This window comes from Mobula hypostoma, chromosome 10 (genome assembly GCF_963921235.1).
Source record: "Mobula hypostoma chromosome 10, sMobHyp1.1, whole genome shotgun sequence".
Lineage (NCBI taxonomy): Eukaryota > Metazoa > Chordata > Chondrichthyes > Myliobatiformes > Myliobatidae > Mobula > Mobula hypostoma.
Window position 1 is genome coordinate 80,060,806 of NC_086106.1, and position 15,696 is coordinate 80,076,501.

Genomic DNA, 15,696 nt, shown 5'->3' on the forward strand with positions numbered 1-15,696 from the left:
TAAGAACGCCCGCAACATAATGCCTCTATTTGCTAGATGTATAGGCCACATACAAACATCAAAGGGCTTAGTCAGACACTTTGTTGCATATTTATAGCTAGTCAGGCCAATTCTAACACAACTTTGGAGATCTTTCACCAAAGTTTATTAGATAGGTTAGAACAATGGGAAAAGCCCATTACAATTATGGCAGAAAAGGCAAAGTGACATTCAGCTAAAGAGCAGCACCTCCAGCAGAACCGCACTTTAGTTGATTACAGGTTCAGGTTGAATCCAGCTCAGAGTACGTGTTGAAGTACTGGAGCATAAGCTGAATGAATAATCAACTAAACTATGGGCAAGGGTTTCACCGACTATCTAAGCCCAGCCAAAATTCATAGATTCATAGAGTTATACAGCTCAGAAACAGGTCCTTCACCCTAATCATCTATGCTGACAATGGTAGCTGTCTACACTAATCAGACTGGCCTGCATTTGGCCCATTTCAGTGTAAACCTTCTCTATCCATGTACCAAATGTCTTCTCACCTTGCTACCACCACCTTCTCTAGCAGCTTATTCCACATACATTCTGTGTGAGAAGTTTGACCATCAGATCCCCTTTAAATACGTCCACTTTCACCTTAAATCCATACCTATTTGGACTCCCTTACTTTGCATTCATACAGATATGTAGATATCATAATTTTAGGTCATTCTTCACATCAATATATTGGCCACTTTAACAGAAATGTGGCCAGAATAAAACAAATTTTTTAAAAACCTTGTTCTCCAACTGCAGCAAAACATTTCTCTTCCTAAACTCCAGTTTGGCTTATTGCTTTCAGTAAAGCAATGATTGCAAAAGATCATATAAAACTAGGTCAATTTCCATTAGATATAGTGGTGCACCCCTACATGATAAAAATATTCAGAGTGACTCACAGCATTTGAGATAATTAGCTAATTCAGACTATTTTTTTCAAGAAACTTCCTGTTCTATATAACCTTTAATTTTCTGCACAATCCATCTTCTGTGATACATTCAGCCATTTCTCTCACTAAATTAATTTTTCTTCATCATTTGATAGAGAAAGAACATTTAAGTCCAATACTCCAAAAGGCCCTTTAGCCTAGAAATGGAAGCTGTTACAAGAATCACCCCTTGTAACAATGATCAGGGAGGAACAGAGAGAATCTGTAGTTACAGGCAAGTACCTTCATTGTCCCAACAGAAGAACACATGAACTTACACAACCAGTATCTGTGTACACACCAACTAAGTTTTCCTGAACTTCCATGAACAGTCAAAGAACAGAAAAGATATTACCAGTTAAAAAGTAGTTTTCTGCTGCAAGCCATGTATTGTATGGAGCTATTTCTTTTAGAGCAATGGCCCCACTGCTGAGCACTACATATTGATCTGTTGTCCGCGCATGCACTGTTGTCTACACACGTGCATTGTTCTCTCTCTCTCGCTTGTTGCAATATGAATACACCAGTTAAAGCCATCTCCCACAAATAATGCACAGACACAACAAATCGGCGATGAGTATGAACTTGAATATTAGAAAATATCATGAGCTGCACCGACAGTTACAAGACAAAACAGCAAGAGTTAAACAGCATGAGAAAGCCATCACAGCTGCTGTCAAGCACGTGAGTACAGTGCATAGTAAGAGTGAAAGACGTGCAGAATTTAAAGCGAAAGTAATGTGGTGATGGATTCAGTCTGGAAAGTTGACAAATTTGATAGTGCTAATGAAGGCTGGGCGTCGTGCATCGAGAGGGTTAAACTGTATTGTAACACGAACAATGTGGATGAGCAAAAGAAAGCTTGATGTGTCTGCTGTAAAACTAAAACTAGAGCTGGAATCAAGGTCAGCTTTGTCTATAATTCTAGAGGCTGACTACAACAGACTGTTTTCTAAGGTACCATTAGAGCTCAGTGATGCTAAATACCTACACAGGTGAAAAAGTGTCTCCCAAAGGCAAACTGAAAGTGAAGGTGATGTGTGGAGGTCAGATACAACAGTTAGAGCTTTATGTATTGAATAGTGGAGGGCCAGCACTTTTCTGAAATGAATGGTTGAGAAAAATCCAACTAGACTGGCACTCAATCAAAGCTCTCATGTGGCATTGACAGGCAACTGCAGCCAAATGGTAGCACTAATCAGAGGCTGTCACAACTGCTTAATGCTAATCAGAAGATGTTTGAGAAGGGAATAGATAAACAGACTGCCCCCACTCTGAAGATTATCTTCACTAGAAATGGCTTACCAGAACAAATTGTGTGTGGCAACGGACCACAATGCACATCAGAAGAATTCCAACTGTTCATGAAGTAAAATAGCATCAGACATTTCAAGTCATTTCCTCACCACCCAGCAATGAATGGATTAGCTGAAAGGTTTATCCAAACCTTCAAGAAGTCCATTAAAGTGATGAACAAAGAGGACATCTCTCTACAGCACTTTCTTTTTGTATTTCGGAACTCTGTTAATGCAACAACAAATCAATCACCTACAATGCTGCTCATGAACAGGAATCTGAGGTCTCACATAGACCTCCTGAAACCAGATGGATGGAGGAAAGTGCAGAATAAACAGTTCAGCCAGTTGCCAAGTGAAGCAACAAGGAGCTTTGAGATTGGACAGGAAGTCCTAGTATATGATTACCAAGGAGACAAGTGGACACCTGCTATGATAGTTACAAGAACTGGACCGCTAATGTTCACAGTGGATGTTGGAGATCAGACATGGAGCTGTCATGTGGAACAGATATTGGATGCTCAACCGAAGAACACATCCGAGTCAGCTGCATTCAACAAGATGGACACATTACAGTCACCGGACTTACCTCTCAGTGATGATATCATCTGACAGCAATGGAACACAGGAAACTGACAATGTTGTTTTAGACAAGACACCTATCAAACCCAATATCACTCCACAGGTCCAGATGCGTGACGAGAACATTATCGTTGGCATCTGCCAAACCTGAGGTCACTCCACAGGTCTACAGGCACTATCCTGAAAGAAACAGCATCATCCAAAAAACTGAGTCTTTAGAACTGTGAAGCTAGTTATGGACTGTTATTGTGAAAGCATGTTTATTTGGAATATGGGTTTATGAAAGGGAAGTTGAATGTTTTGCACATATACAGCTTTATGTCATATTAATCTAAAGGGGAGGAAATGTAATGTATGGATCTATTTCTTTTAGAGCAACGACCGCCGCCCCCCCAGCACTACGTATTGATCTGTTGTCTGCACATGCACTGTTGTCTATGCATGTGCACTGTTTTCTCTCTCTCTCTCGTTGCAATGTGAGTACACCAGTTAAAGCCATCTCCCATGTACGTGCTTTTATTTAACTAATAAGTACAGTGGTGTTATAAAGGTTGTGAACCCTACAGAATTTTCTCTTTTTCTGCATAAATATGACCTAAATTGTGATCATATCTTCACATAAGTCCTAAAACTAGAACACAATTAAATAAATAACACAAAAGAATATTATACTTGTTCATTTGTTTATTGAGAAAAAAATTATCCGATATTACATGTATTTGTTGGAAAAAATATATGAACCTCTGTGTTAGTGCCTTCGACAAAAGCCATTTGGAGTCAGGTGTTCTAATCAATGAGATGACTTTGGAGGTTTGGGTTGTAGAGGTGCCCTGCCCTATATATAAAAAAAGACACACAATGTCAGGTTACTGACAGAGCCTGCTCTTCTCAAGAAAGATCTGTTTATGTGCACCATCCCTCAATCAAAACAACTTTCAGAGGACCTGAGAAGAAGAATTGGAGCGATGCATGAAGCTGAAAAAAACTACAATAGCATTTCTAAAGACCTGAGTGTTCATCAGTCCACAGTAAGAGAAATTGTCCACAAATGGAGGAAACTCAGTACTGTTGCTACTCTCCCTAGGAGTGGGCATCCTGCAAAGATCACACCAAGATGCTGAAGATGCAATGCTGAAGGAGCTGAAAATGAATCCAAGGATAACAGTAAAAGACCTGCAGAAATCTCTAGAACTTACTAAAGTCCCTATTCGTTTATCCACGCTAAGAAAAACACCGTACAATAATGCTGTTGATGGAAGGACACCATGGAGGAAACCACAGCTCTCCAAAACAAAAACATTGCTGCACGTCTCATGTTTGCAAAAGACCACCAGGATGTTCAGCAACGCTTCTGGAACAATGTTCTGTGGACAGATGAGATAAAAGTTGAATGTTTTGGCAGAAATGCATATTGCTATGTTTGGAGGTAAAGGGACACTGCACACCAGCACCAAAACCTCATGCCAACTGTGAAGCATGGTGGAAGGAGCATCATGGTTTGTCAGAGCCTGAACGGCTTGCAATCATTGAGGGAACAGTTATTCAAAATTGTACCAATACATTTTATAGGAGAATGTCAGGTTACAGTCCGTTATTGGATGAATCATGATATTGGACTAGGAGGTGCCTAGTCCAATATCATGATGGAAAGAACTTCCACAAAAATGGGTGCAAAAATTTTGAAATAGCATATAAAATGCACTTTGTATTTATTTATTAAAAAAGTAGAATCATATCAGTCACAGAATGTAACAGCACAGAAATAGGCCATTTGGCCCATCTAGCCAATGCCAAACTATTATGCTGTCACATCTCTCTCCATCCTCTGAGTGAAGAGGATTTTGCCCTTAAACATTTCACCACCCTTAACTCATGACCTCGTGTTCCAGTCTCATCCAACCTCAGAGGAAAAAGTCTGCTTGCATTTACCCCATCTGTACACCTCATAATTCTGTAGACTTTTATCAAATCTCCCCTCACTCTGGGGATTAAAGTCCTAACCTATCCACTCTTTCCCTATAACTCAGGTCCAGCAACATCTTTGTAAATTTGTTCTGCACTCATTCAATCTTATTGATATCTTTCCTGTAGGTAGGTGACCAGAACTGCATACAATACTCCAAATTAGGTGTCACCATCATTTTATACAACTTCAACATAACACCCAACTCCTGTTCTCACTACTTTGATTTATGAAGGCCAATGTACCACAATCTTTCTTTGCAACTCTATCCAGCTGTAACACCATTTTCAAGGTATTCTCCATATCCCCCTGTCCTTCCATATTCCTCGGTGTGCAAAAGGTCATCATGTAAATCCTCCCAAAGTCCAAAACCTCACATATGTCTGCATTAAACTCCATCTGCCATTTTTCAGCCCATTGTTCTAGCTGGTCCAGATCCTGCTGCAAGCTTTGATAGTCCTCCTCATTGTCCACTACACCCCAATCTTGGTGTCATCCACAAATTTGCTAATCCCGTTTACCACAATATCATCCAGATTGTTGAAATAGATGACTGATGCTATATTTCTAATTCAATTTTTCAGCTTTCTACTTCTGTGCCTTTAAATGAAACCTTAACAGCTTATTTTTTAAATGTTATAGTAGACATGTAGGAATTGCAGACCAGCATTAGGAGAAAAAAATATATTATATTAGCACATTGAATGCTTAATGGTGATCCTGATTAAAGGGAATAAGTTATTTGTTTGGTGTTAAGGAAACAAGCTGCATTTTCAGAAAGGCTCCATCTGGGGCCCTTAAACAAATTCCACTACTGATGGTGATACCACCCAAGAGAACATTGATCAGAGTAGTTTTTGGCAGGTCTCTTAATCGGAGAGTAGAGTGGGACTAAATGATAAGGCTGAGAACAGATTAGGAATAGAGGATGAAAACTGCCTCTGCTAGAGAATATAGTAAAACTAATTTCTATGGAGCTGGCTATTACTGCTCCCACAGTCGTTCCTCAGCAAATCTGTTCAGAGAGGGATTGCATCCTGCAACCCCTGAGCACAGCCATCCCCATCCTCCAGAAATTATAGAAGCTTTCTGAGGCATACTGGAGAACCAGATGTGGTGTTGCAAAGAAAACTGGAATATTAGCCAGCAGACATTGAACCATAGTTAGCTTGTGTGAGCATTGAAGTTGGGGATTAGTCCTGTCCGGGAAAAGGCACCCTCCAAATTCTTTGCAAAGCACTGTGCAGATTGGGTGGTGGCAAGGAGAGAGTGTAAAGCATAAGGTGCACATTGACCCAATCTGGGAGGATGCAGGGGTAAGTGGATTGTGAGAAGGGTGATTAGGAATGAGGATGTCATCACTCTTCACAGATTTGTGCCTGTTGCTGCTTCGGCAGAGGCCCTTTCGGGTAAGGTCAGCGCAATCCCCCTAAGAGAGGTAAGAACGTGCTTTTCCTTCTCCTTTTCCTCAGTTTATTTACATATATTTAGAGATACAGCATGGTAACAGGTCCTTCCAGACCAATGAGCCCACTCTGCCCAATTACACCCATGTGATCAGTTAACCGACTAACCCGTACATCATTAGAACGTGGGACAAAACCAGAGGAAACTCTTTATGGATTCCTTATAATCTGCATACTTTGTTATCGCTTGGCAACTTATTGCCTGCACTTTTACTATAATTTATAACAACTTATTCTGCATTCTGTTATTGATTTCCCTTGTATGACTTGTAATGAAATAATTTGTATGGATAGTATATAATAAAAAAATTTTGCACTCTAGCTTGGCACATGTGACAGTAGTAATTCGATTTACCAATCTGAGCTCCTGCCATTAACGTGCTTTCTGATGCCGATGACTTGGATCATTTGCATAAATGTCAATAGGATTGATCGCCTCCTCTACAAGGACTTCCAGAACATCACTAGAAATCCCTTCTGCCAATTCTCTTGATGTGTTCTGCCATTCTTCTCTCGTTCCCAGGACATTTTCAACTGACTGTAGACTTCCATAGAGTGCCTGCTGGCCATACATAGTGCTCCTAAAATTCAATTTTAAGATTCTTACTCATCTATGAAGCCAATTAGAGACACAATGAGCACTGACTGCACATTGGCCCATTTCCTGAAGATGCCATGCTGTGAGCATTACATGAAACAGATGCAGGATAACAGTGTATCACGATACCCAATTTTGTTTTCCGGACCCATCCAATTTGTGTTTTGTAGAGTTTGTCAGGAAGTTATTTATTAACTCTAATGTACCAAATCCCATAAAAGTCACATTGGGTAAAGTGTTGCAAACTGTAACTGAATGAAAAGAAATTTAAAAACGTCATAACATCCTGTACCACGCCCATTTTCTCTTGCTTGAAAATAGTGGCTTATGAACAGTATTTAAGAGGAATGCTTTGAAACTTTGGTCAACATTTTTATCAATGCCTTTTATCCACCTTTAGTTAGTCTAGCAGGCTTGTATGCAAAAGTAAAATGAGACCCATTCTTTAATTTTTAACTCTTTAATTTGCTGTTTAAAGTTAGCAATGTCTGTTGGTGCAGGATATACCTAGACATAATAAGCCCAAAGTGATTATTCCTAATTGGTTCATTAGTATGAAAGGAAGCTAATCACTGTAAATATTTCAAATATCGATGTTTGCATTGGCACAAATATGAACAGAGTAAGTACTATTCAATATTTTAACTATTTTATCTCTACCCCAGTCAAGTAATCATTCCAGAGATTAAGATGCTGCTCTATGATTGTCTATAGCAGTTTTGTATCAGTGGATATGTTGGTGTTTGACTTTCAAGACTATATTTTTGAAGTGCAAAGGACAAGGAATCGAACAATAGAAAAATAAAGTTCTGCTTTGAAACCACAGACACGCAATTATTAAAAAAAGAGAGAAGCAAGGACAATTGTTTGGTTTAGAGTGATAGATCAAGTTCCCCAACAGAACTGGTGCAAACTTATCAGCCTGGGACTATTGACAGCACCATGCTATTACCTGGGATAGAAATTTGATAACTTGCCCTTCTAACTTGTCTGACTTGTTATCGTCTTCCATTAGTTCAATGCACCATCTGGTATAACTTCTGGACCACTATTTATCAGGAATTACAAGTGAATACTGCAACCTATACTTACTGTACATTACAATGCCCAAAACCCCAAAAATAGCATTCCTAATTAGCAACTGGATGTTAAATGCACTGTATGTCCTGACTTTGGGGTTTGATATTGTTTCATGCTTGGTGCTGAACAGACCTTCAGTCTTTTGGGATTCAAAGCATGTTAGACTGGACCATCAGGATTTTATTTTATTCTTTTGGTTGGTATTCATCCTCTACTTCCTGACTGAATTAAAACACTGACTGGATTTTCAGTACAGTTAATATAAAGGTTTACTATTAGATTTGAAATTAGGTTAGGGTTTTCATGTCTCATTACATTTGTGAACTAAATTTACAACACCAGCAATATGCATTATAATATTTATGCTACCAAATTTTTTAATTATTTGTAGTTCAAAATAATTTGTGCAGTGTAACATTCAAAAACAAACATCCTACATTTCTACACCCACCTTGGTGGATCAACATGCCACTTGAATGCAATAGCTTTAGATAGAAAATGTGAAGGCAGTAAAATTAGTTTCTAAACACAAAAATGATAAACCATTCTTCCTAGTTATTAGACAGTGTCATGCATCTGCTATTAAAGTTTTCTCTTTTGGGCGGGAAGGAGAGCAATCTTGCCTCTCATCTCCACCTAATACCTAAAATCAGAAAGCATCTTTTATTATAGTTTAAAACTTCTGAGATTATTACACTTTAATTGGATATAGAACAATTTATTACAATAAATAATTTATATTGTATTAAAATCTAATTTAGATTCATTAAAATGCAGCTGCAGGCAATGTCAAGTACAACTGTGGACAGTTCACTTCTGTAGCTTTTTGCTGGTGAAAAGTCATTCACTCCAGAACAGTTCTATACTGCTTAGCTATTGGTGCCAAAAGTTTCAGCCCCAAGACAGAGGAACTGAGTCTATAAAATCTCCACAGTGCTCCACATTATACACAGCCTATTCTCAGAGAAGCACATTGAAAGGAAGTGCCTTAAAAATATATATCCACAGCACTGCAAGGATCGTCTGCCCTTGATATTATTAATTGACGTGAAGGAAACTTGTCTGGAATCGGTGGAGTATCAGAAATTTTTCTTCAGTTTTATTGCCCATCTCAAGAAAGAGGTAAACTTTTTTTATTATTAACAGATTTCCTTTAGATATGAAGAAAGTCTGTTATGAAAGAAAAGTGAAACTAAATATATAAAGAAAAAAGTTACGTCAAATAATAATTTGGATAATCAGACTTAGTGGTGTAGGTCACTCAAATGAAAATAGTTAGAATAGAAACAGTAAAAGGAGTCAATAAACTGCACTGAGGATTATAATATTGTGCATTTTTACCAACATTCATCTTGTGAACAAGTCAAGAATCCTGTGACTAAAATCTCCTTTGGTACAGCATAATAATTAAGTCTGGTAATTCACAAATTAGATTGGATAGGAGGTTCCAAGATATTATAAATAATATTTTAATGGTTTTAATAGAAATTTTTGATTTATACTTTGTGAGAATTTTGAAATTAAACCTGTCATCAAACCAGCTTTTATGAGGAATGCTCTGAAAGCTGCTCACATCCTACTGCCATAAGCTAAACAAAGTACAGTCAGAATTATAGTGATCAGAATCAGATTTAATATCGCCGGCATATGTCATGAAATCTGTTAACTTAACGGCAGCAGTACAATGAAATACATGATAAATAGAGAAAAAAACTGAATTATATAAAGTATGTATATGTCTATTAAAGTTAAGATAAGTAGTGCAAAAAACAGAAATTTTAAAAAAAGTCCATCCATGGCCTCCTCTACTGTAAAGATGAAGCCACACTCAGGTTGGAGGAACAACACCTTATATTCCGTCTGGGTAGCCTCCAACCTGATGGCATGAACATTGACTTCTCTAACTTCCACTAAGGCCCCACCTCCCCCTCGTACCCCATCTGTTACTCATTTTTATGCACACATTCTTTCTCTCACTCTCCTTTTTCTCCCTCTGTCCCTCTGAATATACCTCTTGCCCATCCTCTGGGTCCCCCCCCTTGTCTTTCTTCCCGGACCTCCTGTCCCATGATCCTCTCGTATCCCCTTTTGCCTATCACCTGTCCAGCTCTCAGCTCTATCCCTCCCCCTCCTGTCTTCTCCTATCATTTTGGATCTCCCCCTCTCCCTCCAACTTTCAAATCCCTTACTCACTCTTCCTTCAGTTAGTCCTGACGAAGGGTCTCGGCCTGAAACGTCGACTGCACCTCTTCCTACAGATGCTGCCTGGCCTGCTGCGTTCACCAGCAACTTTGATGTGTGTTGTTTAAAAAAAAGTAGTGGGATAGTGTTCATGGGTTCAATGTCCATTTAGAAATCAGATGACAAAGGTGAAGAAGCTGTTCCTAAATCACTGAATGTGTGCCTTCAGACTTCTGTACCTCCTTCCCGACAGTAACAGTGTGAAGAGGGCACATCTCGGGTGGTGGAGATCCTTAATGATGGACGCCACCTTCCTAAGGCACTGATCATTGAAGATGTCCTGGATACTATGGAGGCTGGTACTCATGACAGAGCAGACTAATTTTACAAGTTTCTGCAACTTAATTCAATCTTGTGCAGTAGCATCCCCATACCAGATGGTGATGCAGCCAGGCAGAAGTAATAGAAGTTTTCAAGTGTTTTAGTTGACAAACCAAATCTCCTCAACATATAGCCACAGTCTTGCCTTCTTTATAGCTGCATCAATATGTTGCGTCCAGGTCAGGTCCTCAGAGATATTGACACCCATCGACATGGTGATGGGAAGAATAGTGCTAAAGGTGAATGATCATGTAGTAACAGCCACAAACTGGTGCAGCACAGATGACTGAATTTGTGGTGGCAGGGCATTTAGTAGTATCAGACATTCATTAGATTTACCCCTGCACTCAACTCAAAGACAATTTTACCCATAATGTATAATCTGATAGTAGAGCAGTGAGAGAAAAAAAACATAAAAACAGAACATCAACCTGACCTCTCATTTAAAAATAAGATTCAAGAATTGGGAAATAAATTGTTAACTGAGGATGAGGGCAATGTAATTCATGTTAAATAATGTACAGAAAGGAAAACATGAAATATTGATTAAGTGAATATAACAAAACTAAACATTTCAAAAATCTTTTTGGAAAATTCAAAATTTGGTCTATATGCCACATCTTCTACAGTCAATTTTCAGAATAGAAAGATTGATAAAAAGAAATCACCTTGTTGTTAAATAAATACTCATACTTCTAATTACTAGCTTTAAATATCATTGAAGAGCTCAGTTCAAAACCACTGGATGTATATTGCAAGTGCATGACATTGACCTAGATTTGTGAATAGAAGCATTACAATTATTTATCTTTATATTTGACTCAAGATTTTGTTATGGGTTTGCACTCCTACTCTGCAATGTGACAAATCAGATCAATGCACTGCCCTCTATAGTGGATCCATATGAATAGCACAAACAAATGTATTAGTGCATGCAAGGGGCTAGTAGTTAAAATATTCTTTATCAGTTTCTTTAGAGGTGAAAATATATCAGTTATTGCTTGGTACTGCTTCAAAGTAAAGAATCAAAGCTCCTTTAAATTCTGGCTAATATATTTTACATTCCACAGAAGATTCCATAAGGTTTAATAAAATGCCTTTGAAATATACTGTATGCTCCTCTGCCAAAACTGCTCACTATCCCAAGATAACTTTGGAATGAACAGATAGCCATTGGTGTCACTTGTTCCATCGGAGTCTTCAGTCCTTTTCCCTGGCTGCCTCCTCCCTGAGAGTACAGACTGTACGGACTGTTCACAGATTATTGTCAAAAGATTGTGAATAACTATCGAGTATCCTTACACAAAATATTCTGCAGATGCTGCAAATCCAGAGTAGTACACACAAAATGCTGAAAGAACTCAGCAGACAAGGCAGTATACATAGAGAGGAATAAAGAATCGATGTTTTGGGCCAGGACTCATCATCACGACTCTTTCATCATGACTTCAGCATCCTTTGCTGCTTTATCCCTCCCTACTTAACCCAATCAGACTTCTCTCAAGTGCCTTGTCAGTTATCACTCATAACTCACATCCTTTTCTGGATCCACTTTCATCCTGCTTTCTCTAAGCTCATCCTATGCATCAATCCTTTTGCCTGCCCTCTTAAGCCTATTCCCCCCAAACCAGAAACAATTTGACTTCCCCTCCCATTCTGCCCACCATGTTTGCTAATTCAGTAATAATTCCATTGCTTCCTCTTTTCTGATATCCATTCCTTTCTTCAAAAAAAAAACTAGTTTCAGTATGCTATTAAACTACTGTTCCATCTTCAGCTTCCCATTGTTTTCCATGTACAATTATTTCCAATCAAAACTTTGGCCTTGCCACAGTACTGAATTAGCCCTTACCAAAGACATCAATGGTGTCATGGAACAGTGCTCAGATGCACCCACAGGGACATTTAAAATTTAGAAACCTCCTGATGAATCCAAAAAAAAATCTCTGGGAATTCCAGACACAAACTTTTCCAAAATAAGACCAAATTTTTGGATACATAATATACAAGTGACCAAGTACTTCCACTGACATTTCTCAAAAGGCCCTTTTTTCTTGGAACTTACTCTACCTTAGATAAGTACTGATCTACTCCTGGAAATTGCAGAAGGCTTAGCAGCATCGATAGCTGGCATTGCTGAATTGCTACTCCATGACAAACAGCTCATGATGCACATAGTAATTAGTAGTGCTGGGAGAATACATTCAACAGACTGCCTCTGGGATATGTGCTGGCTCCAACCCAGTACAGCCTCTGAAACAACAACCTTCCACAAGCCCAACCATGGAAATTTAACTATACTGATGATATCTGCCGGAAAATTCATTCATAATTCCTCTAAAGATATATTCATCAAGTAGAAACATCACAAAACTCATCAACTTCTGCCAGATATAACACGGTCAGCCAAAATATTTCCAGCATTTTCCACCTGTTCTAATTGCAAGAGGTTCTTCTACCTGGCCAAATGATAAAACACCTAGGGGTGATGATATTTCTGACACTGAGCTGCTGCACCTATCTTAAGAAGATAATATCAAGAATCAAGACATCAACCCTTAGAATAAGAGCTCATGCCATCCAATACTCTGCAGTAGATTACTGTGGAGTAGAGTAGATCCACCAAAATTGCTGATGTGCATTATCTCAGTAATTTGGTGACACTTCACAAGGGTCCTAATCCTGTACAACCTTGCACCACTTTATGTACAACTGGAAGTTGTAACTAAGAGGCTACTGGAGAAGAACTGTGCCAATCTAAATCTGTTGCAATAGAATGTTATCTATTATCCACCAACTGCTCACCTACCATCATAATTCACTGAGGTTCAGATACTGATCAGCGTTACACTAGTGCAGGAAATGGAGTTTGATATCACCACCAAAAAGCTGTAAAGTTTCCCACAGTCTGCCTACTTGGCACCAATCTGACATGCCATCAACGTTTTGTCAAGTAGATTCAAGATCTTTATTACAACACACGTAGTACAGTATCAGACTACAAGAACCTCATGTGTCCATAAAATGTAATGAATAGCTCTACTATAATGCAAGTGCCAACTGTGCAAGTCAAAGTCACAGAGTTAGGAAACCTAACAGCCAACTTTCAGAGCTGCTGTGATTAATATAAGTGATAATCAAGACTCAGTCAACTGCACTCATGGTACGGTTAGATAAATTCATATGTATAAGGAAAGAACAGATTCAGCATCTATCCCTCTTATAGCTATATACCTATTCTTTTAAATGAGAATAAAGCAAAGACAACAGGTAGTAATTATCTTAAATTCTCTTGGGATGGAATAACATTTCTTTTTTGCAATAACTATGCCTTCAGTCGATGTGATAAGAAAATCGTATTTTATGAAATCCTGGTAACATGGTGCAGATCCACTAAAATGTGTTAATTCACAACCCAACTTATAAAATATTAATTGTAGAATAAAATAGAACCAAAGAAGATTTTTGATTACATATTTGCACGAGTAAATTGGTAATCAAAAGCACCAACAATGCTTAATACTTTTCAGAAGAAATCAAGAGGTCACAGGTTTAAAATCCATTTTAGAGGTTGAGCATCTGTGCTGAAGCTGTCAGCAACAGAGAATGATGCACTGTTGGGGGTGACAGCTTTAAACTGAAGCAAATCCTCTGGCTATTGGGTAGATGCATGAGATCTCACCACATTTATTCAAAGATTAGTGGAGTTCTCCAGGTATCTCAGCAGCTACCTTGAACAAATATCACAGAAATTGGGTTATTCGATTCTCATTTGCCTGTTAGTGTGCTCTCACTGTGGGCAAACAGCTACTATTTTCCCTTATGTTACTACAGTGTCTGCAATGGATGTAACAGCATACTATCAGGTCTGTCTCACATCTTGTTGATTAAGGAAAAATGTTCTTTCAGTATCCTAAAATTCTGAGCTATATACTGTATATGCAAGCATTATAAGAGAAAAAATGCTACTTGCACTTAAAATACTTATGCTTTGGTAGGTGCTGGTGAGACTAAATCTGGAGTACTGTGTTCAATACTGAATTCCATTTTCGAGGATGGACGTTGACACACAGAAAGCAGTTCAGAGGAGGTTTACAAGATTACTACCTGGAATTAATGGAATTAATGCCTTGCAATAGATGTTTGTACAGTTTAGCTTAGCAGAGTATAGGGCATTTAACTGAGGGATCTTGATGGGTCAGAATTGGAGGGTATACTTCTTCTGGGGAAAAGATTAGAGCTTTGGGTCACCATTTTAAAATAAGAGGTTGCCCATTTAAGGCAGAGATTAGACTATAATTTTCTCCCGGAAGGCTGTGAGTCTTTCTCAAAGGCTGGGCCAGAGTCTTTGCATATTTTTTAAGACAAGTGTTAATGGATTTTTGAATAGCTAAGGAATGAAAGCTAACTAAGGGTAGATGACAATTCAAAGTCAAGATCACTGTCAGGTCAGCACAAATTAGTTAAATGATAGGGGCTCCTAATGTAGCCCTTAGTATAGTGATTAATGATTTTAATAATACAGGAAGGAATTCATTGCTGGCAAAGAGGTTGAAACAAAATAGATCAAAAAACTGAATGACAATAACAATGCAGCAGTATAATTTATGTTTCAGGTTTTGAGCCAGAATGCAACACAATAACGTCATTTAATTCATATGAGGGAACTAATTAGAAAGTGATCAGTGCTTTGGAACTGAACTCCAAATTCTGCAGCCAAGATGAACTTACAAATCTCTTTATATATTGACAAGTTGATATTCAGAGTTGCTGGGTTTGAAGATTCATCTGACTACTGCAGCATGGAGTGATAATACAGGATTAATTCATCATGGGGACTTACAGAAATTAGAAAACCTAAATATTTCATATTTAGCATCAACTAATTTTGATTATAGAAAATATAAGATGAACTCTAAAGTAGTACAAAATCGTTTACAGGAACTGTCCTTATATGAATGTTTATGATGTTAGACAATCACAAATGAACAAAATTATTTGCTGTTAAATGCTGGTTCTAATATAAGAGATGAGTCAGTAAAGTACCAAGGCAGTCTTATCAAGGTTCTACATTCCATTTTTTTTCTAAAAATATCTGAGTATAAGATAAGGAAACATTTTGTAAAGTAATTTTTTCTTCTGTTTCTCATGTATTTAGATACCTGTAGAAGACATCTTCATTGCCACCAGTTTAAGC